The following is a 25,332-nucleotide window of genomic DNA, read 5'->3' as shown; positions in this document are numbered from 1 at the left end:
GGCACTGTCACTATTGGTACTGGCACAATGTGGACTGTCTCAGTGTGATCTGTCACCATAGACACTATCACCATGAGCACTCTCACCGTGGTCACTGTTACCTTGGGTCCTGTCACTGTGAGCACTGTTACCATAGGCAATGGCTCCGTGGGCACTGACTCCATGGGCACTGTCATCATGGGCATTGTCACCATGGGCAGTGTCACCATGGGCACTGTTAACATGGGCACTGTCACCATGAGCACTGTCACCACGGTTACAGCTACCATGAGCAGTGTCAGCATCGGTTGTGACCGTGTGCATTGTCACAATGAGAACTGTCAGCATGGGAACTGTCACCATTTTAAACTGCCACCATGTGCACTACCACCATGTGCACTGTCACCATGGGCACTATCACCGTGAGCACTGTCACCATGAATACTGTCATCATGGGCACTGTCACCAAGGGCACAGCCACCATGTTCACCGTTAACATGGTCACTATCACCATGAGCACTGTCACCATGGGAACTACCCACATGGGCACTGTCATCATGAGCACTTTCACAATGGGAACTGCCACCATGGGCACTATTAACACGAGCACACTCACCATGAGCACTATCTCCAAGGGCACTGTCAGTTTCAGCACTATCACCATGGGTACTGCAACCATGACCACTGTCACCATAAGCACTGTCCCCATTCTCTGTATCACCATGGGCACTGTCACCATGGGCACTATCACCTTGAGAACTGTCAGCCTGGGCACTGTCACCATGGGTATTGGGACTTTGGGCACTGTCACCATGAGCACTGTCACCTTGGGCACTGGCACAATGTGGACTGTCACCATGAGCACTGTCATCATGGGCAGTATCACCATTAGAACTGTCACCGTGGTCACTGTCACCATGGCCACTCTCACCGTGAGCACTATCACAGTGGGTGTTGTGACCATGGGCACTTTCACCATGGGCAGTGTCCCCATGGACAATTTCACTGTTAGGACTGTCACCATGGACACTATAACTATGGACACAGTCACCGTGGGCTCTGTCACCATGGGCACTTTCACCATGAGCACTGCCACTCTGACCACTCTCATCATAAGAACTGTCACCATGGGCACTTTCACGATGGGCACTTCCAACATTGGCACTATCACCATGAGCACTGTCAACAAGAGCACTGTCATGGTGGGCAATGTCACCATGCGCAATGTCACCACAAGGACTATCACATTAAGCAACGTCACCATGGGCACTGTCACCATTTTGCACTGCCACCATGTGCACTATCACCTTAGGCACTGTCACCATGAGCACTTGATCACTGAGTACTGTCACCATGGGTAATATCACCATGGGCACTGTCACCGTGAGAACTATCACCGTGAGCAGTGCCATGATGGGCACTGGCGCCGTGGGTCTTTTCACTATTAGCACTGAAACAATGTGCACTATCACTGTGAGACATCTCACCGTGCTAACTGTCCCCGTGGGAACTGTCGCAGAGAGAAAAGTCATCATGGGCACTGTCACAGTCAGTATTCTCACCATGGGCACTCTCATTGTGGGCAATGTCTCCGTGAGCACTATTACCATGAACACTGCTACCGTGAACACTCTCATGATAAGAACTGTCACCATGGGCACAGACACCATGGGCACTCTCACGGTGTGCACTGTCACCAGGGGCACTGTCACAATGGGCACTGTCACCAAGAGCACTGGAACCATGGGCACTCTCACCATGGGCACTATCACCATGAGCAATATCATCATGGGCACTCTCACTATTTTGCACTGCCACCAGATGCACCATGACCATGTGCACTGTCACCATGGGCAGTGTCACCATCGGTAGTCACACCATGGGCACTGCCACCATGAGCACTGTCACCAAGAGCACTGTCACCACGAGCACTGCCACCATGAGCACTGTCACTAGAACTGTCAGTATGAGAACTGCCACCATGGGCACTTTCACCATGATAACTATCACCTGGGTATTGTCACCTTTGGCACTGTCAACGTGCGTACTATCACCGTGAGAACTATCACCATGAGCACTGTCACCACGGGCACAGCCTTAATGCGGACTGTCATCATGAACACTGTCACCATGGGCACTACAACGGTGAGAACAGTCACCGTTGTCACTGTCACTATGGGCACTGTCACCATGAGCACTGTCACTAAGAGCATAATCACCATAGGCACTGTCACCATGAGAACAGTCACCATGGGCACTGTCAACATGGAGACTATCACCTTGAGCACTGTCACCATGAGCAATTTCAACAGGATCACTTTCACCGTGAGAACTGTCACCACGGGGACTCTCACCATTGGCACTGCCGCCGAGGGTTTGTCATGATGAGCACTATCACCATGGGCAGTGTCGCCATGGGCAGTGTCACCGTGAGCACTCTCACTATTGGCACTATCACCATCGGCATGGTCACCGTGAGCACTGTCACAATGGGCATTGTCACACTGGGTGCTGTCACCATGGGCACAGTCACCGTTAGCACTCTCACCATGGACACTGTGATCTTGGGCACTGTCACCATGGGCTCTGCCACCGAGGGCATTGTCACAATGGGAAGTATCACCATGGGCTTTCTCAGCGTGGAAAATGTCACCCTGGGAACGGCCACCATGATATCTATCACCATATGCACTGTCACCATGGGCACTGTCACCATGAGCACGGTCAACATGAGCACTGCCACAATGAGCACTGTCACTTATGGCACTGTCCTCATGAGAGGTGTCACCATGATCACTGTCACCATGGACAGGACACGCTGGGTATTGTCACCATGAGCACTGTCTATGAGCTGTCTCACCATGGGAATTGTCACCTTAGGTACTGTCATCATGGGCACTGTCACCATGAACACTTTTACCATCAGCTCTGTTACCCTGGGTATTGTCACCATGGGAACTATCACCGTGACAGTTGTGAACATGGGCACTCTCACCATGAGCAATGTCACCATGAATACTGTCACCCTGTGTATTGTCACCATGGGCACTGTCACCGTGAGCACTACACCATGAGAATTGTGACAATGGGCACTGTCCCCATGGTCACATTCACGATAGGAACTAACGCCGTGAACAGTATCACCATGAGCAATGTCACTGTGTGCAGTTTCATCATACACACTATCACCGTAAGCAATGTCACCATGAGCAATATCACCATGGGCACTCTCACCATTTTGCACTGCCACCATGTGCAGTGTCACCATGGGCAGTTTCACTATGAGAACTGTCACCATGGGTAATAGCACCATGGGCACTGTCACCGTGAACACTGTCACTATGTGAATTTTCACAATAGGCCCTGTCACCATGAGAATTGTCACCATCGGCACTGTCAACATGGAGACTCTAACCTTGAGCACTGTCACCATGAGCACAGACACCATGGTCACATTCAATGTAAGACCTGTCACCACGGGGACTATCAACATTGGCACTGTCACCGTGGGGTTGTCACCACGAGCACTATCACCATGGGCGATGTCTCCATGGGCAGTTTCACCATGAGCACTGTCACTAATGGCACTCTCACCATCGGCACTGTCACCATGGGCACCGTCACCGTGAGCACTGTCACCATGAGCCTTGTCACACTGGGCGCTGTCACCATGGGCACTGTCACTGTGGGCACTGTCCCAATGGGAAGTATCACCCTGGGCTTTGTCAGCCTTGGCACTGTCCCCGTGGGCACTGACACCGTGACATCTATCACCATAAAAACTGTAAACATGGGCACTGTCAGCATGAGCACTGTCACCATGAGCACTGCCACAATGAGCACTGTTATTTATGGCACTGCCAACATGAGCACTGTCACCATGGGCATGACACCATGGGCACTGTCACTGTGAGCACTACACCATGAGAATTGTGACTATGGGCACTGTTACCATGGACAATCTCACCATGGGAACTATCACTGTGAACACTGTCACCATGAACACTGTCACTGTGTGCAGTGTCACCATGCGCACTGTCACTGTAAGGACTATCACCATAAGCAAAGTCACCATGAGCAATGTCACCATGGGCACTTTCACCATTTTGCTCTGCCACCATGTGCAGTGTCACCATGGTTAATATCACCATAGGCACTTTCACTGTGAGAAATGTGACCGTGCGGAATGACTCTATGGGCACTGGCACCATGGGTATTGTCACTGTGAGCACTGTCACAACGGGCACTATCACCATGAGAAATCTCACCATGCTAACTCTCCCCATGGGCACTGTCACTGTGAGAAGTGTCACTATGGGCACTGTCACTGTCGGCACTGTCACCATGGGCACTCTCATTGTGGGCTCTGTCTCCATGGCCACTGCCACCGTGTGCTGTCACCATGAACTCTGTAACAATGCCCATTATCACCGTGTGCACTGTCACCATGGGCACTATCACCGTGAGCACTGTCAGCATGTGCACTGTCACTATTTAGCACTGTCACCAGGTGAACTACCACCATGGGCACTGTCACGATGTGCACTATCACCGTGAGCACGGTTACCATGGGCACTGTAACAATGCACAGCGTCACCATCAGTATTGTCCCGATGGGAACTGCCACCAAGAGCACTGTCACCATTAGCACTGTCACCACGAGCACTGGCACCTGGGCACTGCTATTATGAGCACTGTCACCATGAGATCTGTCGCTATGTGAACTGCCACCATGGGTATTTTCAACATGAGTACTGTCACCATGGTATTGTCACCATTTGCATTGTCACCAAGAGCACTATTACCGTGAGCACTATCACTATGAGCACTCTCACTGTGGTCACTGTCACTATGAGCACTGTCGCCATGGGTACTGGCACAATGTAGACAGGCACCGTGAGCACTGTCACCATGGGCACCATCAGTGTGAGCACTCTCACCATGGTCACTGTCACCTTGGGCACTGTTACCATGAGCACTGTCACCATAGGCAATGGCACCATGGGCCCTGTCATCATGGGCACTCTCACCATGGGCACTATCACTGTGAGCACTGTCACCATGGATACTGCAAACATGAGAACTGTCACCGTGAGTACTGTCACCATGAGTACAGTCTGCACGGGTTGTCACCATGTGCACTGTCACCATGAGAACTGTCAACAGGGGCACTGTCACCATTTATCACTGCCACCATGTGCAGTGTCACCATGGGCACTATCACCATGGAAAGTATCACCGTGAACACTGTCACCATAAACACTGCAACTGTGTGCAGTGTCACCATGCACACTGTCACCGTAAGGACTATCACTGTAAGCAAAGTCACTATGAGCAATGTCACCATGGGCACTGTCACCATTTTGCACTGCCACCACGTGCAGTGTCACCATAGGCACTTTCACCGTGAGAAATGTGAATGTGCGGAATGTCTCTATGGGCACTGGCACCATGGGCATTTTCACTGTGAGGACTGTCACAACGGGCACTATCACCATGAGAAATCTCATCATGGTAACTGTCCCCATGGGCACATTCACTGTGAGAAGTGTCACCATGGGTGCTGTAACTGTCGGCACTGTTACCATGGGCACTGTCATTGTTGGCACTGTCACCATGGCCACTGCCACCTTGGGCTCTGTCACGATGAACACTGTAATAATACCCATTATCACCATGGGCACTGTCCCCATGGGCACTATCACCGTGAGCACTGTCAGCATGTGCACTCTCACTATTTAGCACTGTCACCAGGTGAACTACCACCATGGGCACTGTCACGATGTGCACTACCACCGTGAGCATGGTTATCATGGGCACTGTAACAATGCACAGGGTCACCATCGGTACTGTCCCCATGGGAACTGCCACCAAGAGCACTGTCACCATTAGCACTGTCACCACGAGGACTGCCAACTTGGGCACTGCTATTATGAGCACTGTCACCATGAGAACTGCCACCATGGGTATTTTCAACATGAGTACTGTCACCATGGGTATTGTCACCATTTGCACTGTCACCATGAGCACTGTTACCGTGAGCTCTATCACAGTGAGCACTCTCACTGTGGTCAGTGTCACCATGACCACTGTCGCCATGGGTACTGGCACAATGCGGACTGGCACCATCAGCTCTGTCACCATGGGCACTCTCAGTGTGAGCACTCTCACCATGGTCACTGTCACCATGGGCACTGTTACCATGAGAACTGTCACCATAGGCAATGGCGCCGTGGGATCTTTCACCATGGGCACTGTCATCATGGGCAGTGTCACCATGGGCACTGTCAACATGGGCACTGCCACCATGGGCAGTATCACTGTGAGCACTGTCACCATGGGTACTGCAACCATGAGAACTGTCACCGTGAGTACTGTCTGCATGGGTTGTCACCGTGTGCAATGTCACCCTGAGAACAGTCAACATGGGCACTTTCACCATTTTTCACTGCCAACCTGTGCCTTGTCCCCATGGGAACTATTACCATGAGAACTGTCACCATGAGTACTGTCATCATTGGCACTGTCACCAAGGCCACTGCCACCATGTGCACAGTTACCAAGGTCACTATCACCGTGAGCACTGTCACCATGGGAACTACCAACATGGGCAATGTCACCATGAGCACTTTCACAATGGGAACTGCCACCATGGGCACTATCAATGGGCGGACTCTCAAAACGGGCACTATCACCATAGGCACTGTCACCATGAGCACTATTACTGTGAGCACTAGCAGCGTGAGCACTCTCACCGTGGTCAATGTCACCATGGGTACTGTCACTATTGCTACTGGCACAATGCGTACTGTCACAGTGTGATCTGTCACCATAGACACTATCACCATGAGCACTCTCACCGTGGTCACTTTTACCGTGGGTACTGTCACTGTGAGCACTGTTACCATAGGCAATGGCTCCATGGGCACTGACCCCATGGGCACTGTCATCATAGGCATTGTCACCATGGGCAGTGTCACCATGGACACTGTTAACATGGGCACTATCTCCATGAGCACTGTCACCACGGGTACAGCTACCATGAGCAGTGTCAGCATCGGTTGTGACCGTGTGCATTGTCACAATGAGAACTCTCAGAATGGGAACTGTCACCATTTTTCACTGCCGCCATGTGGACTACCACCATGTGCACTCTCACCATGGGCACTATCGCCGTGAGCACTGTCACCATGAATACTGTCATCATGGGCAATGTCACCAAGGGCACTGCCACCATGTGCACTGTTAACATGGTCACTATCACCATGAGCACTGTCACCATGGGAACTACCAACATGGGCACTGTCATCATGAGCACTTTCACAATGGGAACTGCCACCATGGGCACTATTAACACGAGCACACTCACCATGGGCTCTATTCCCAAGGGCACTGTCAGTTTCAGCACTATCACCATGGGTACTGCAACCATGACCACTGTCACCATAAGCACTGTCCCCATTCTCTGTATCACCATGTGCACTATCACCATGGGCACTATCACCTTGAGAACTGTCAGCCTGGGCACTGTCACCATGGGTATTGTGACTTTGGGCACTGTCACCATGAGCACTGTCACCTTGGGCACTGGCACAATGTGGACTGTCACCATGAGCACTGTCATCTTGGGCACTATCACCATTAGAACTGTCAGCCTGGTCACTGTCACCATGGCCACTCTCACCGTGAGCACTATCAACGTGAGTGTTGAGACCATGGGCACTTTCGCCATGGGCAGTGTCCCCATGTACATTTTCACTGTTAGTACTGTCACCATGTACACTGTAACTATGGGCACTGTCACCGTGGGGTCTGTCACCAAGGGCACTTTCACCATGAGCACTGCTACTCTGACCACTCCCATCATAAGAACTGTCACCATGGGCACTTTCACGATGGGCACTTCCAACATTGGCACTATCACCATGAGCACTGTCATGGTGGGCAATGTCACCATGCGCAATGTCACCACAAGGACTATCACATTAAGCAATGTCACCATGGGCACTGTCACCATTTTGCACTGCCACCATGTGCACTATCTCCTTAGGCCCTGTCACCATGAGCATTTGATCACTGAGTACTGTCACCATGGGTAATATCACCATGGGCACTGTCACCGTGAGAACTATCACCGTGAGCAATGCCATGATGGGCACTGGCGCCGTGGGTCTTTTGACTATTAGCACTGAAACAATGTGCACTATCACTGTGAGAAATCTCACCGTGCTAACTGTCCCCATGGGCACTGTCACAGAGAGAAAAGACATCATGGGCACTGTCACAGTCAGTATTCTCACCATGGGCACTCTCATTGTGGGCAATGTCTCCGTGAGCACTGTTACGATGAACACTGCTACCGTGAACACTCTCATGGTAAGAACTGTCACCATGGGCACAGACACCATGGGCACTCTCACGGTGTGCACTGTCACCAGGGGCACTGTCAAAATGGGCACTGTTACCATGAGCACTGGAACCATGGGCACTCTCACCATGGGCACTATCACCATGAGCAATATCATCATGGGCACTCTCACAATTTTGCACTGCCATCAGATGAACCATGACCATGTGCAGTGTCACCATGGGCAGGGTCACCATCGGGAGTCTCACCATGGGCACTGCCACCATGAGCACTGTCACCAAGAGCACTGTCACCACGAGCACTGCCACCATGAGCACTGTCACAAGAACTGTCAGTATGAGAACTGCCACCATGGGCACTTTCACCATTATTAATATCACTTGGGTATTGTCACCTTTGGCACTGTCAACGTGCGTACTATCACCGTGAGAACTATCACCATGAGCACTGTCACCACGGGCACAGCCATAATGCGGACTGTCATCATGAACACTGTCACCATGGGCACTACCACGGTGAGAACAGTCACTGTGGTCACTGTCACCATGGGCACTGTCACCATGAGCACTGTCACTAAGAGCATAATCACCATAGGCACTGTCACCGTGAGAACAGTCACCATGGACTCTGTCATCATGGAGACTATCACCTTCAGCACTGTCACCATGAGCAATTTCAACAGGATCACTTTCACCGTGAGAACTGTCACCACGGGGACTCTCACAATTGGCACTGCCTCCGAAGGGTTGTCATGATGAGCACTATCACCATGGGCAGTGTCTCCATGGGCAGTGTCACCGTGAGCACTCTCACAATTGGCACTATCACCATCGGCATGGTCACCGTGAGCACTGTCACAATGGGCATTGTCACACTGGGTGCTGTCACCATGGGCACAGTCACCGTTAGCACTCTCAATATGGACACTGTGATCTTGGGCACTGTCACCATGGGCTCTGCCACCATTGGCACTGTCACAATGGGAAGTATCACCATGGGCTTTGTCAGCGTGGACAATGTCACCCTGGGCACGGCCACCATGATATCTATCACCATAGGCACTGTCACCATGGGCACTGTCACCATGAGCACGGTCACCATGAGCACTGCCACAATGAGCACTGTCACTTATGGCACTGTCCTCATGAGAAGTGTCACCATGATCACTGTCACCATGGACAGGACACGCTGGGTATTGTCACCATGGGCACTGTCTATGAGCAGTCTCACCATGGGAATTTTCACCTTAGGTACTGTCACCATGGGCATTGTCACCGTGAACACTTTTACCATCAGCTCTGTTACCCTGGGTATTGTCACCATGGGAACTATCACCGTGACAGTTGTGAACATGGGCACTCACACCATGAGCAATGTCACCATGAATATTGTGACCCTGTGTATTGTCACCATGGGCACTGTCACCGTGAGCACTACACCATGAGAATTGTGACAATGGGCACTGTCCCCAAGGTCACATTCACGATAGGAACTAACGCCGTGAACACTGTCACCATGAGCAATGTCACTGTGTGCCGATTCACCATACACACTATCACCGTAAGCAATGTCACAATGAGCAATATCACCATGGGCACTGTCACCATTTTGCACTGCCACCATGTGCAGTGTCACCATGGGCAGTTTCACTATGTGAACTGTCACCATGCGTAATAGCACCATGGGCACTGTCACCGTGAACACTGTCACTATGTGAATTTTCACCATAGGCCCTGTCACCGTGAGAATTGTCACCATCGGCACTGTCAACATGGAGACTCTAACCTTGAGCACTGTCACCATGAGCACAGACACCATGGTCACATTCAATGTAAGACCTGTCACCACGGGGACTATCAACATTGGCACCGTCACCGTGGGGTTGTCACCATGAGCACTATCACCATGGGCGATGTCTCCATGGGCAGTTTCACCATGAGCACTGTCACTAATGGCACTCTCACCATCGGCACTGTCACCATGGGCACTGTCACCGTGGGCACTGTCCCAATGGGAAGTATCACCCTGGGCTTTGTCAGCCTTGGCACTGTCCCCGTGGGCACTGACACCGTGACATCTATCACCATAAACACTGTAAACATGGGCACTGTCACCATGAGCACGGACACCATGAGCACTGCCACAATGAGCATTGTTATTAATGGCACTGCCAACATGAGCACTGTCACCATGAACACTGTCACCATGGGCATGACACCATGGGCACTGTCACTGTGAGCACTACACCATGAGAATTGTGACTATGGGCACTGTTACCATGGACAATCTCACCATGGGAACTATCACCGTGAACACTGTCAACATGAACACTGTCACTGTGTGCAGTGTCACCATGCGCACTGTCACTGTAAGGACTATCACCATAAGCAAATTCACCATGAGCAATGTCACCATGGGCACTGTCACCATTTTGCTCTGCCACCATGTGCAGTGTCACCATGGTTAATATCACCATAGGCACTTTCACTGTGAGAAATATGACCGTGCGGAATGACTCTATGGGCACTGGCACCATGGGCATTGTCACTGTGAGCACTGTCACAACGGGCACTATCACCGTGAGAAATCTCACCATGCTAACTGTCCCCATGGGCACTGTCACCGTGAGAAGTGTCACCATGGGCACTGTCACTGTCGGCACTGTCACCATGGGCACTGTCATTGTGGGCACTGTCTCCATGGCCACTGCCACCGTGTGCTGTCACCATGAACTCTGTAACAATGTCCATTATCACCGTGTGCACTGTCACCATGGGCACTATCACCGTGAGCACTGTCAGCATGTGCACTGTCACTATTTAGCACTGTCACCAGGTGAACTACCACCATGGGCTCTGTCACGATGTGCACTATCACCGTGAGCACGGTTATCATGGGCACTGTAACAATGCACAGCGTCACCATCAGTAATGTCCCGATGAGAACTGCCACCAAGAGCACTGTCACCATTAGCACTGTCAGCACGAGCACTGGCACCTGGGCACTGCTATTATGAGCACTGTCACCATGAGATCTGTCGCTATGAGAACTGCCACCATGGGTATTTTCAACATGAGTACTGTCACCATGGTATTGTCACCATTTGCATTGTCACCATGAGCACTATTACCGTGAGCACTATCACTATGAGCACTCTCACTGTGGTCACTGTCACCATGAGCACTGTCGCCATGGGTACTCACATAATGTTGACAGGCACTGTGAGCACTGTCACCATGGGCACCATCAGTGTGAGCACTCTCACCATGGTCACTGTCAACTTGGGCACTGTTACCATGAGCACTGTCACCATAGGCAATGGCACCATGGGCCCTGTCATCATGGGCACTCTCACCATGGGCACTATCACTGTGAGCACTGTCACCATGGATACTGCAAACATGAGAACTGTCACCGTGAGTACTGTCACCATGAGTACAGTCTGCACGGGTTGTCACCATGTGCACTGTCACCATGAGAACTGTCAATAGGGGCACTGTCACCATTTTTCACTGCCACAATGTGCAGTGTCACCATGGGCACTATCACCATGGAAAGTATCACCGTGAACACTGTCACCATAAACACTGCAACTGTGTGCAGTGTCACCATGCACACTGTCACCGTAAGGACTATCAATGTAAGCAAAGTCACTATGAGCAATGTCACCATGGGCACTGTCACCATTTTGCACTGCCACCAGGTGCAGTGTCACCATAGGCACTTTCACCGTGAGAAACGTGACTGTGCGGAATGTCTCTATGGGCACTGGCACCATGGGCATTGTCACTGTGAGCACTGTCACAACGGGCACAATCACCGTGAGAAATCTCATCATGGTAACTGTCCCCATGGGCACATTCACTGTGAGAAGTGTCACCATGGGCACTGTCACTGTCGGCACTGTTACCATGGGCACTGTCATTGTGGGCACTGTCACCATGGCCACTGCCAACTTGGGCTCTGTCACGATGAACACTGTAATAATACCCATTATCACCGTGGGCACTGTCACCATGGGCACTATCACCGTGAGCACTGTCAGCATGTGCACTGTCACGATTTAACACTGTCACCAGGTGAACTACCACCATGGGCACTGTCACGATGTGCACTACCAACGTGAGCACGGTTACCATGGGCACTGTAACAATGCACAGGGTCACCATCGGTACTTTCCCCATGGGAACTGCCCCCAAGAGCACTGTCACCATTAGCACTGTCACCACCAGGACTGCCAACTTGGGCACTGCTATTATGAGCACTGTCACCATGAGAACTGCCACCATGGGTATTTTCAACATGAGTACTGTCACCATGGGTATTGTCACCATTTGCACTGTCACCATGAGCACTATTACTGTGAGCCCTATCACAGTGAGCACTCTCACTGTGGTCAGTGTCACCATGACCACTGTCGCCCTGGGTTCTGGCACAATGCGGACTGGCACCATGAGCCCTGTCACCATGGGCACTCTCAGTGTGAGCACTCTCACCATGGTCACTGTCACCATGGGCACTGTTACCATGAGCACTGTCACCATAGGCAATGGCGCCGTGGGAACTTTCACCATGGGCACTGTCATCATGGGCAGTGTCACCATGGGCACTGTCACCATGGGCACTGCCACCATGGGCAGTATCACTGTGAGCACTGTCCCCATGGGTACTGCAACCATGAGAACTGTCACCGTGAGTACTGTCTGCATGGGTTGTCACCGTGTGCACTGTCACCATGAGAACTGTTAACATGGGCACTTTCACCATTTTTCACTGCCACCCTGTGCCTTGTCCCCATGGGAACTATTACCATGAGAACTGTCACCATGCGTACTCTCATCATTGGCACTGTCACCAAGGGCACGGCCACCATGTGCACAGTTACCAAGGTCACTATCACCGTGAGCACTGTCACCATGGGAACTACCTACATGGGCAATGTCATCATGAGCACTTTCACAATGGGAACTGCCACCATGGGCACTATCAATGGGCGGACTCTCACCATGGGCACTATCACCATAGGCACTGTCACCGTGACCACCGTCACTGTCGGCACTGTCACCATGAGCACTATTACTGTGAGCACTAGCACCGTGAGCACTCTCACCGTGGTCAGTGTCACCATGGGCACTGTCACTATTGGTACTGGCACAATGCGGACTGTCACAGTGTGATCTGTCACCATAGCCACTATCACCATGAGCACTCTCACCGTGGTCACTGTTACCATGGGTACAGTCACTGTGAGCACTGTTACCATAGGCAATGGCTCCGTGGGCACTGACTCTATGGGAACTGTCATCATGGGCATTGTCACCATGGGCAGTGTCACCATGGGCACTGTTAACATGGGCACTATCACCATGAGCACTGTCACCACGGGTACAGCTACCATGAGCAGTGTCAGCATCGGTTGTGACCCTGTGCATTGTCACAATGAGAACTGTCAGCATGGGAACTGTCACCATTTTTCACTGCCACCATGTGGACTACCACCATGTGCACTCTCACCATGGGCACTATCACCGTGAGCACTGTCACCATGAATACTGTCATCATGGGCACTGTCACCAAGGGCACTGCCACCATGTGCAATGTTAACATGGTCACTATCACCATGAGCACTCTCACCATGGGAACTACGCACATGGGCACTGTCATCATGAGCACTTTCACAATGGGAACTGCCACCATGGGCAATATTAACACGAGCACACTCACCATGGGCACTATCCCCAAGGGCATTGTCAGTTTCAGCACTATCACCATGGGTACTGCAACCATGACCACTGTCACCATAAGCACTGTCCCCATTCTCTGTATCACCATGTGCACTGTCACCATGGGCACTATCAACTTGAGAACTGTCAGCCTGGGCACTGTCACCATGGGTATTGGGATTTTGGGCACTGTCACCATGAGCACTGTCACCTTGGGCACTGGCACAATGTGGACTGTCACCATGAGCACTGTCATCATGGGCAGTATCACCATTAGAACTGTCACCGTGGTCACTGTCACCATGGCCACTCTCACCGTGAGCACTATCACCGTGAGTGTTGTGACCATGGGCACTTTCACCATGGGCAGTGTCCCCATGGACAATTTCACTGTTAGTACTGTCACCATGGACACTATAACTATGGACACTGTCACCGTGTGCTCTGTCACCATGGGCCCTTTCACCATGAGCACTGCCACTCTGACCACTCTCATCATAAGAACTGTCACCATGGGCACTTTCACGATGGGCACTTCCAACATTGGCACTATCACCATGAGCACTGTCAACAAGAGAACTGTCGTGGTGGGCAATGTCACCATGCGCAATGTCACCACAAGGACTATCACATTAAGCAATGTCACCATGGGCACTGTCGCCATTTTGCACTGCCACCGTGTGCACTATCACCTTAGGCACTGTCACCATGAGCACTAGATCCCTGAGTACTGTCACCATGGGTAATATCACCATGGGCACTGTCACCGTGAGAACTATCACCGTGAGCAATGCCATGATGGGCACTGGCGCCGTGGGTCTTTGCACTATTAGCACTGAAACAATGTGCACTATCACTGTGAGAAATCTCACCATGCTAACTGTCCCCATGGGCACTGTCGCAGACAGAAAAGTCATCATGGGCACTGTCACTGTCAGTATTCTCACCATGGGCACTCTCATTGTTGGCAATGTCTCCATGAGCACTATTACCATGAACACTGCTACCGTGAACACTCTCATGATAAGAACTGTCACCATGGGCACAGACACCATGGGCACTCTCACGGTGTGCACTGTCACCATGAGCAATATCACCATGGTCATTCTCACTATTTTGCACTGCCACCAGATGCACCATGACCATGTGCACTGTCACCATGGGCAGTGTCACCATCGGGAGTCTCACCATGGGCACTGCCACCATGAGCACTGTCACCAAGAGCACTGTCACCACGAGCACTGCCACCATGAGCACTGTCACAAGAACTGTCAGTATGAGAACTGCCACCATGTGCACTTTCACCATGATTACTCTCACCTGGGTATTGTCACCTTTGGCACTGTCAATGTGCGTACTATCACCGTGAGAACTATCACCATGAGCACTGTCACCACGGGCACAGCCTTAATGCGGACTGTCATCATGAACACTGTCACCATGGGCACTATCACGGTGAGAAGAGTCACCATGGTCCCTGTCACCATGGGCACGGTCACCGTGAGCACTGTCACTAAGAGCATAATCACCATAGGCACTGTCACCGTGAAAACAGTTACCATGAGCACTGTCAACACGGAGACTATCACCTTGAGCACTGTCACCATGAGCACTGTCACCATGAGAAATTTAAACAGGATCACTTTCACCGTGAGAACTGTCACCACGGGAACTCTCACCATTGGCACTGCCTCCGAAGTGTTGTCATGATGAGTACTATCACCATGGGCAGTGTCTCCATGGGCAGTATCACCGTGAGCACTCTCACTATTGGCACTATCACCATCGGCACTGTCAGCATCAGCATGGTCGCCGTGAGCATGGTCACAATGGGCATTGTCACACTGGGTGCTATCACCATGGGCACAGTCACCGTTAGCACTCTCAGCATGGGCACTGTGATCTGGGGCACTGTCACCATGGGCTCTGCCACCGTTGGCACTGTCACAATGGGAAGTATCACCATGGGCTTTGTCAGCGTGGGCTATGTCACCCTGGGCACGGCCACCATGAAATCTATCACCATAGGCACTTTCACCATGGGCACTCTCACCATGAGCACGGTCACCATGAGCACTGCCACAATGAGCACTGTCACTTATGGCACTGTCCTCATGAGAAGTGTCACCATGATCACTGTCACCATGGACAGGACACGCTGGGTATTGTCACCATGGGCACTGTCTATGAGCAGTCTCACCATGGGAATTGTCACCTTAGGTACTGTCACCATGGGCATTGTCACCGTGAACACTTTTAACATCAGCTCTGTTACCCAGGGTATTGTCACCATGGGAACTATCACTGTGACAGTAGTGAACATGTGTATTCTCTGCATGGGCACTATCACCATGAGCAATGTCACCATGAATACTGTCACCCTGTGTATTGTCACAATTGGCACTGTCACTGTGAGCACTACACCATGAGAATTGTGACTATGGGCACTGTTACCATGGACTCTCTCACCATGGGAATTATGACCGTGAACACTGTCACCATGAACACTGTCACTGTGTGCAGTGTCACCATGTGCACTGTCACCGTAAGGACTATCACCGTAAGCAAAGTCACGATGAGCAATGTCACCATGGGCGCTGTCACCATTTTGCACTGCCACCAGGTGCAGTGTCACCATGGTTAATATCACCATAGGTACATTCACCATGAGAAATTTGACCATGCAGAATGAATCTATGGGAACTGTCCCCATGGGCACTGTCACCGTGAGAAGTGTCACCATGGGCCCTGTCACTGTCGGCACTGTCACCATGGGCACTGTCATTGTGAGCACTGTCTCCATGGCCACTGCCACCGTGTGCTATGTCACCATGAACTCTTTAACAATGCCCATTATCACCGTGTGCACTGTCACCATGGGCCCTATCACCATGAGCACTGTCAGCATATGCACTGTCACTATTCAGAACTCTCACCAGGTGAACTACCACCATGGGCACTGTCACGATGTGCACTATCACCGTGAGCACGGTTACCATGGGCACTGTAATAATGCACAGTGTCACCATCAGTAATGTCCCTATGGTAACTGCCACCAAGAGCACTGTCACTATTAGCACTGTCACCATGAGCACTGGCACCTGGGCACTGCTATTATGAGCACTGTCACCATGAGATCAGTTGCTACGAGAACTGCCACCATGGGTATTTTCAACATGAGTACTGTCACCATGGTATCGTCACCATTTGCACTGTCACCATGAGCAATATTACCGTGAGCACTATCACCGTGAACACTCTCACTGTGGTCACTGTCACCATGATCACTGTCACCATGGCTACTGGCACAATGTAGACAGTCACCATGAGCACTGTCACCATGGGCACCATCAGTGTGAGCACTCTCACCATGGTCACTGTCACCATGGACACTGCTACCATGAGCACTGTCACCAAATGTAATGGCACCATGGGCACTGTCATAATGGGCAGTGTCACATTGGGCACTCTCACTGTGAGCACTGTCACCATGGATAATGCAAACATGAGAACTGTCACCGTGAGTACTGTCACCTTGAGTACTGTCTGCATGGGTTGTCACCATGTGCACTTTAAAAATGAGAACTGTCAATAGGGGCACTGTCACCATTTTTCACTGCCACCATGTGCAGTGTCACCATGGGCACTATCACCATGGAAAGTATCACCGTGAACACTGTCACCATGAACACTGCAGCTGTGTGCAGTGTCACCATGCACATTGTCACCGTAAGGACTATCACTGTAAGCAAAGTCACTATGAGCAATGTCACCATGGGCACTGTCACCATTTTGCACTGCCACCACGTGCAGTGTCACCATAGGCACTTTCACCGTGAGAAATGTGACCGTGCGGAATGTCTCTATGGGCACTGGCACGATGGGCATTGTCCCTGTGAGCACTGTCATAACGGGCACTATCACCTTGAGAAATCTCATCATGGTAACTGTCCCCATGGGCACATTCACTGTGAGAAGTGTCACCATGGGCACTGTCACTGTCGGCACTGTTACCATGGGCACTGTCATTGTAGGCACTGTCACCATGGCCACTGCCACCTTGTGCTCTGTCACGATGAACTCTGTAATAATACCCATTATCACCGTGGGCACTGTCCCCATGGGCACTATCACCGTGAGCACTGTCAGCATGTGCACTGTCACTATTTAGCACTGTCACCAGGTGAACTACCACCATGGGCAATGTCATGATGTGCACCATCACCATGAGCACGGTTACCATGGGCACTGTAACAATGCACAGGGTCACCATAGGTACTGTCCCCATGGAAACTGCCACCAAGAGCACTGTCACCATTAGCACTGTCACCACGAGGACTGCCACCTTGGGCACTGATATTATGAGCACTGTCACCATGAGAAATGTCGCTATGAGAACTGAGACCATTGGTAATTTCAACATGAGTACTCTCACCATCGGTATTGTCACCATTTGCACTGTCACCGTGAGCACTATTACCGTGAGATCTATCACAGTGAGCACTCTCACTGTGGTCAGTGTCACCATGACCACTGTCGCCATGTGTACTGGCACAATGCGGACTGCCACCATGAGCCCTGTCACCATGGGCACTATCAGTGTGAGCACTCTCACCATGGTCACTGTCACCATGGGAACTGTTACCATGAGCACAGTCATCATAGGCAAAGGCGCCGTGGGAACTTTCACCATGGGCACTGTCATCATGGGCAGTGTCACCTTGGGCACTGTCACCATGGGCACTATCACTGTGAGCACTGTCACCACGGGTACAGCTACCATGAGCAGTGTCAGCATCGGTTGTCACCGTGTGCATTGTCACAATGAGAACAGTCAGCAGGGGAACTGTCACCATTTTTCACTGCCACCATGTGCACTACCACCATGTGCACTGTCACCATGGGCACTATCACCGTGAGCACTGTCACCATGAGTACTGTCATCATGGACACTGTCACCAAGGGCACAGCCACCATGTGCACTGTTAACATGGTCACTATCACCATGAGCACTGTCACCATGGGAACTACCCACATGGGCACTGTCATCATGAGCACTTTCACAATGGGAACTGCCACCATGGGCACTATTAACAAGAGCACACTCACCATGGGCACTATCACCAAGGGCACTGTCAGTTTCAGCACTATCACCATGGGTACTGCAACCATGACCACTGTCACCATAAGCACTGTCCCCATTCTCTGTATCACCATGTGCACTGTCACCATGGGCACTATCACCTTGAGAACTGTCAGCCTGGGCACTGTCACCATGGGTATTGTGACTTAGGGCACTGTACCCATGAGCACTGTCACCTTGGGCACTGGCACAATGTGGACTGTCACCATGAGCACTGTCATCATGGGCAATATCACCATTAGAACTGTTACCGTGGTCACTGTCACCATGGTCACTCTCACCGTGAGCACTATCACCGTGAGTGTTGTGACCATGGGCCCTTTCACCATGGGCAGTGTCCCCATGGACAATTTCACTGTTAGTACTGTCACCATCGACACTATAACTATGGGCACTGTCACCGTGGGCTCTGTCACCATGGGCACTCTCACCATGAGCCCTGCCACTCTGAACACTCTCATCATAAGAACTGTCACCATGGGCACTTTCACAATGGTCACTTCCAACATTGGCACTATCACCATGAGCACTGTCAACAAGAGCACTGTCCTGGTGGGCAATGTCACCATGTGCAATGTCACCACAAGGACTATCTCATTAAGCAATGTCCCCATGGGCACGGTCACCATTTTGCACTGCCGCCGTGTGCACTATCACCTTAGGCACTGTCACCATGAGCACTTGATCACTGAGTACTGTCACCATCGGTAATATCACCATGGGCACTGTCACCGTGAGAACTATCAACGTGAGCAATGCCATGATGGGGACTGGCGCCGTGGGTCTTTTCACTATTAGCACTGAAACAATGTGCACTATCACTGTGAGGAATCTCACCATGCTAAGTGTCCCCAAGGGCACTGTCACAGAGAGAAAAGTCATCATGGGCACTGTCACAGTCAGTATTCTCACCATGGGCACTCTCATTGTGGGCAATGCCTCCGTGAGCACTATTACCATGAACACTGCTACCGTGAACACTCTCATGATAAGAACTGTCACCATGGGCACAGACACCATGGGCACTCTCACGGTGTGCACTGTCACCAGGGCCACTGTCACAATGGGCACTGTCACCATAAGCACTGGAACCATGGGCACTCTCACCATGGGAACTATCACCATGAGCAATATCACCATGGGCACTCTAACTATTTTGCACTGCCACCAGATGCACCATGACCATGTGCACTGTCACCATGGGCAGTGTCACCATCGGTAGTCTCACCATGGGCACTGTCAGTGTCGGCACTGTCACCATGGGCACTGTCATTGTGGGCACTGTCTCCATGGCCACTGCCACTGAGTGCTCTGTCACCATGAACTCTTTAACAGTGCCCATTATCACCATGTGCACTGTCACCCTGGTCACTATAACCATGAGCTCTGTCAGCATGTGCACTGTCACTATTCAGCACTCTCACCAGGTGAACTACCACCATGGGCACTGTCACGATGTGCACTATCACCGTGAGCACGGTTACCGTGGGCACTGTAACAATGCACAGTGTCACCATTAGTACTGTCCCGATGGCAACTGCCACCAAGAGCACTGTCACAATTAGCACTGCCACCACGAGCACTGGCACCTGGGCACTGCTATTATGAGCACTGTCACCATGAGATCTGTCGCTATGAGAACTGCCACCATGGGTATTTTCAACATGAGTACTGTCACCATGGTATCGTCACCATTTGCACTGTCACCATGAGCACTATTACCATGAGCACTATCACCGTGAGCACTCTCACTGTGGTCACTGTCACCATGAGCACTGTCGCCATGGGTACTGGCACAATGTAGACTGTCACCATGAGCAGTGTCACCATGGGCACCATCAGTGTGAGCACTCTCACCATGGTCACTGTCACCATGGACACTGTTACCATGAGCACTGTAACCATAGGTAATGACACCATGGGCCCTGTCATCATGGGCAGTGTCACCTTGGGCACTCTCACTGTGAGCACTGTCACCATGGATACTGCAAACATGAGAACTGTCACCGTGAGTACTGTCACCATGAGAACTGTCTGCATGGGTTGTCACCATGTGCACTTTCACCATGAGAACTGTCAATAGGGGCACTGTCACAATTTTTCACTGCCACCATGTGCAATGTTACCATGGGCACTATCACCATGGAAAGTATCACCGTGAACACTGTCACCATGAACACTGCAGCTGTGTGCAGTGTCACCATGCACACTGTCACCATAAGGACTATCACTGTAAGCAAAGTCACTATGAGCAATGTCACCATGGGCACTGTCACCATTTTGCACTGCCACCAGGTGCAGTGTCACCATAGGCACTTTCACCATGAGAAATGTGACCGTGCGGTATGTCTCTATGGGCACTGGCACCATGGGCATTGGCCCTGTGAGGACTGTCACAACGGGCACTATCACCGTGAGAAATCTCATCATGGTAACTGTCCCCATGGGCCCATTCACTGTGAGAAGTGTCACCATGGGCACTGTCACTGTCGGCACTGTTACCTTGGGCAGTGTCATTTTGGGCACTGTTTCCATGGCGATTGCCACCTGGGCTGTGTCACCATGAACTCTGTAACAATGCCCATTATCACCTTGTGCACTCTCCCCAAGGGCACTATCACCGTGAGCACTGTCAGCATGTGCACTGTCACTATTTAGCACTGTCACCAGGTGAACTACCACCATGGGCACTGTCACGATGTGCACTATGACCGTGAGCACGGTTACCATGGGCACTGTAACAATGCACCGGGTCACCATCGGTACTGTCCCCATGGCAACTGCCATCAAGAGCACTGTCACCATTAGCACTGTCACCACAAGGACTGCCACCTTGGGCACTGCTATTATAAGCACTGTCACCATAGAACTGTCGCTATGAGAACTGCCACCATGGGTATTTTCAGCATGAGTACTCTCACCATGAGTATTGTCACCATTTACACTATCACCATGAGAACTGTCGCTATGAGAACTGCCACCATGTGTATTTTCAACATGAGTACAGTCACCATGGGTATTGTCACCATTTGCACTGTCTCCATGAGCACTATTACCATGAGCTCTATCACAGTGAGCACTCTCACTGTGGTCAGTGTCACCATGACCACTGTCGCCATGGGAACTGGCACAATGCGGATTGGCACCATGAGCCCTGTCATCATGGGCACTATCAGTGTGAGCACTCTCACCATGGTCAATGTCACCACGGGCACTGTTACCATGAGCACTGTCACCATAAGCAAAGGCGCCGTGGGAACTTTCACCATGGGCACTCTCATCATGGGAAGTGTCACCATGGGCACTGTCACTATGGGCACTGCCACCATGGGCAGTATCTCTGTGAGCACTGTCACCATGGGTACTGCAACCATAAGACCTCTCACGGTGAGTACTGTCTGCATGGGTTGTCACCGTGTGCACTGTCACCATGAGAACTGTCAACATGGGCACTTTCACCATTTTTCACTGCCACCCTGTGCCTTCCCCCCATGGTTACTTTTACCATGAGAACTGTCACCATGAGTACTGTCATCATGGGCACTGTCACCAAGTGCAGAGCCACCATGTGCGCATTAACCATGGTCACTATCACCGTGAGCACTGTCAACATGGGAACAAACATCATGGGCACTGTCATCATGAGCATTTTCACAATGGGAACTGCCACCATGGGCACCATTAACACGAGGACATTAACCATCGGCACTATCCCCAAGGGCACTGTCAGGTTCAGCACTATCACCATGGGTAGTAAATCCATGACCACTGTCACCATAAGCACTGTCCCCATTCTCTGTATCACCATGTGCACTGTCACCATGGGCACTATCACCCTGAGAACTGTCAGCCTGGGCACTGTCACCATGGGTATTGGGACTTTGGGCACTGTCACCATGAGCACTGTCACCTTGGGCACTGGCACAATGTGGACTATCACCATGAGCACTGTCATCATGGGCAGTATCACCATTAGAACTGTCACCGTGGTCACTGTCACCATAGCCACTCTCACCGTGAGCACTATCACCGTGAGTGTTGTGACCATGGGCACTTTCACCACGGGCACTTCCAACATTGGCACTATCACCATGAGCACTGTCAAAAAGAGCACTATCCTGGTGGGCAATGTCACCATGCGCAATGTCACCACAATGAGTATCACATTAAGCAATGTCCCCATGGGCACGGTCAACATTTTGCATTGCCACCATGTGCACTATCACCTTAGGCACTGTCACCATGAGCACTTGATCACTGATTATTGTCACCATGGGTAATATCACCATGGGCACTGTCACCGTGAGAACTATCAACGTGAGCAATGCCATGATGGGCACAGGCGCAATGGGTCTTTTCACTCTTAGCACTGAAACAATGTGCACTATCACTGTGAGAAATCTCACCGTGCTAAATGTCCCCAAGGGCACTGTCACAGAGAGAAAAGTCATCATGGGCACTGTCACAGTCAGTATTCTCACCATGGGCACTCTCATTGTTGGCAATGCCTCCGTGAGAATTATTACCATGAACACTGCTACCGTGAACACTCTCATGATAAGAACTGTCACCATGGGCACAGACACCATGGGCACTCTCACGGTGTGCACTGTCACCAGGGGCACTGTCACAATGGGCACTGTCACCATGAGCACTGGAACCATGGGCACTCTCACCATGGGCACTATCACCATGAGCAATATCACCATGGGCACTCTCATTATTTTGCACTGCCACCAGATGCACCATGACCATGTGCTCTGTCACCATGGGCAGTGTCACCATCGGTAGTCTCACCATGGGCACTGCCGCCATGAGCACTGTCACCAAGAGCACTGTCACCACGAGCACTGCTACCATGAGCACTGTCACCAGAACTGTCAGTATGAGAACTGCCACCATGGGCACTTTCACCATGATTACTATCACCTGGGTATTGTCACCTTTGGCACTGTCAACGTGCGTACTATCACCGTGAGAACTATCACCATGAGCACTGTCACCACGGGCACAGCCTTAATGCGGACTGTCATCATGAACACTGTCACCATGGGCACTACCACGGTGAGAACATTCACCGTGGTCACTGTCACCATGGGCACTGTCACCATGAGCACTGTCACTAAGAGCATAATCACCATAGGCACTGTCACCGTGAGAACAGTCACCATGGACACTGTCAACATGGAGACTATCACCTTGAGCACAGTCACCATGAGAAATTTCAACAGGATAACTTTCACCGTGAGAACTGTCACCACGGGGACTCTCACCTTTGGCACTGCCTCCGAGGGTTTGTCATGATGAGCACAATCACCATGGGCACTGTCTCCATGGGCAGTGTCACAGTGAGCACTCTCACTATTGGCACTATCACCATCGGCAGGGTCACCGTGAGCACTGTCACAATGGGCATTGTCACACTGGGTGCTGTCACCATGGGCACAGTCACCGTTAGCCCTCTCACCATGGGCACTGTGATCTTGGGCACTATCACCATGGGCTCTGCCACCGTGGGCACTGTCACAATGGGAAGTATCACAATGGGCTTTGTCAGCGTGGGCAATGTCACCCTGGGCACGGCCACCATGATATCTATCACCATAGGCACTGTCACCATGGGCACTGTCACCATGAGCACGGTCACCATGAGCACTGCCACAATGAGCACTGTCACTTATGGCACTGTCCTCGTGAGAAGTGTCACCATGATCACTGTCACCATGGACAGGACACGCTGGGTATTGTCACCATGGGCACTGTCTATGAGCGGTCTCACCATGGGAATTGTCACCTTAGGTACTGTCACCATGGGCACTGTCACCGTGAACACTTTTACCATCAGCTCTGTTACCCTGGGTATTGTCACCATGGGAACTATCACCGTGACAGTTGTGAACATGGGCACTCTCACCATGAGCAATGTGACCATGAATACTGTCACCCTGTGTATTTTCACCATGGGCACTGTCACCGTGAGCACTACACCATGAGAATTGTGACAATGGGCACTGTCCCCATGGTCACATTCACCATAGGAACTAAGGCCGTGAACACTGTCACCATGAGCAATGTCACTGTGTGCAGTTTCACCATACACACTATCACCGTAAGCAATG

Source organism: Mesoplodon mirus (genome assembly GCF_964341445.2).
Source record: "Mesoplodon mirus genome assembly, contig: SUPER_3_unloc_5, whole genome shotgun sequence".
In the NCBI taxonomy this organism is placed as follows: Eukaryota; Metazoa; Chordata; class Mammalia; order Artiodactyla; family Ziphiidae; genus Mesoplodon; species Mesoplodon mirus.
The sequence above is the reverse complement of the archived record's forward strand: the minus strand, read 5'-3'. Positions refer to the sequence as shown.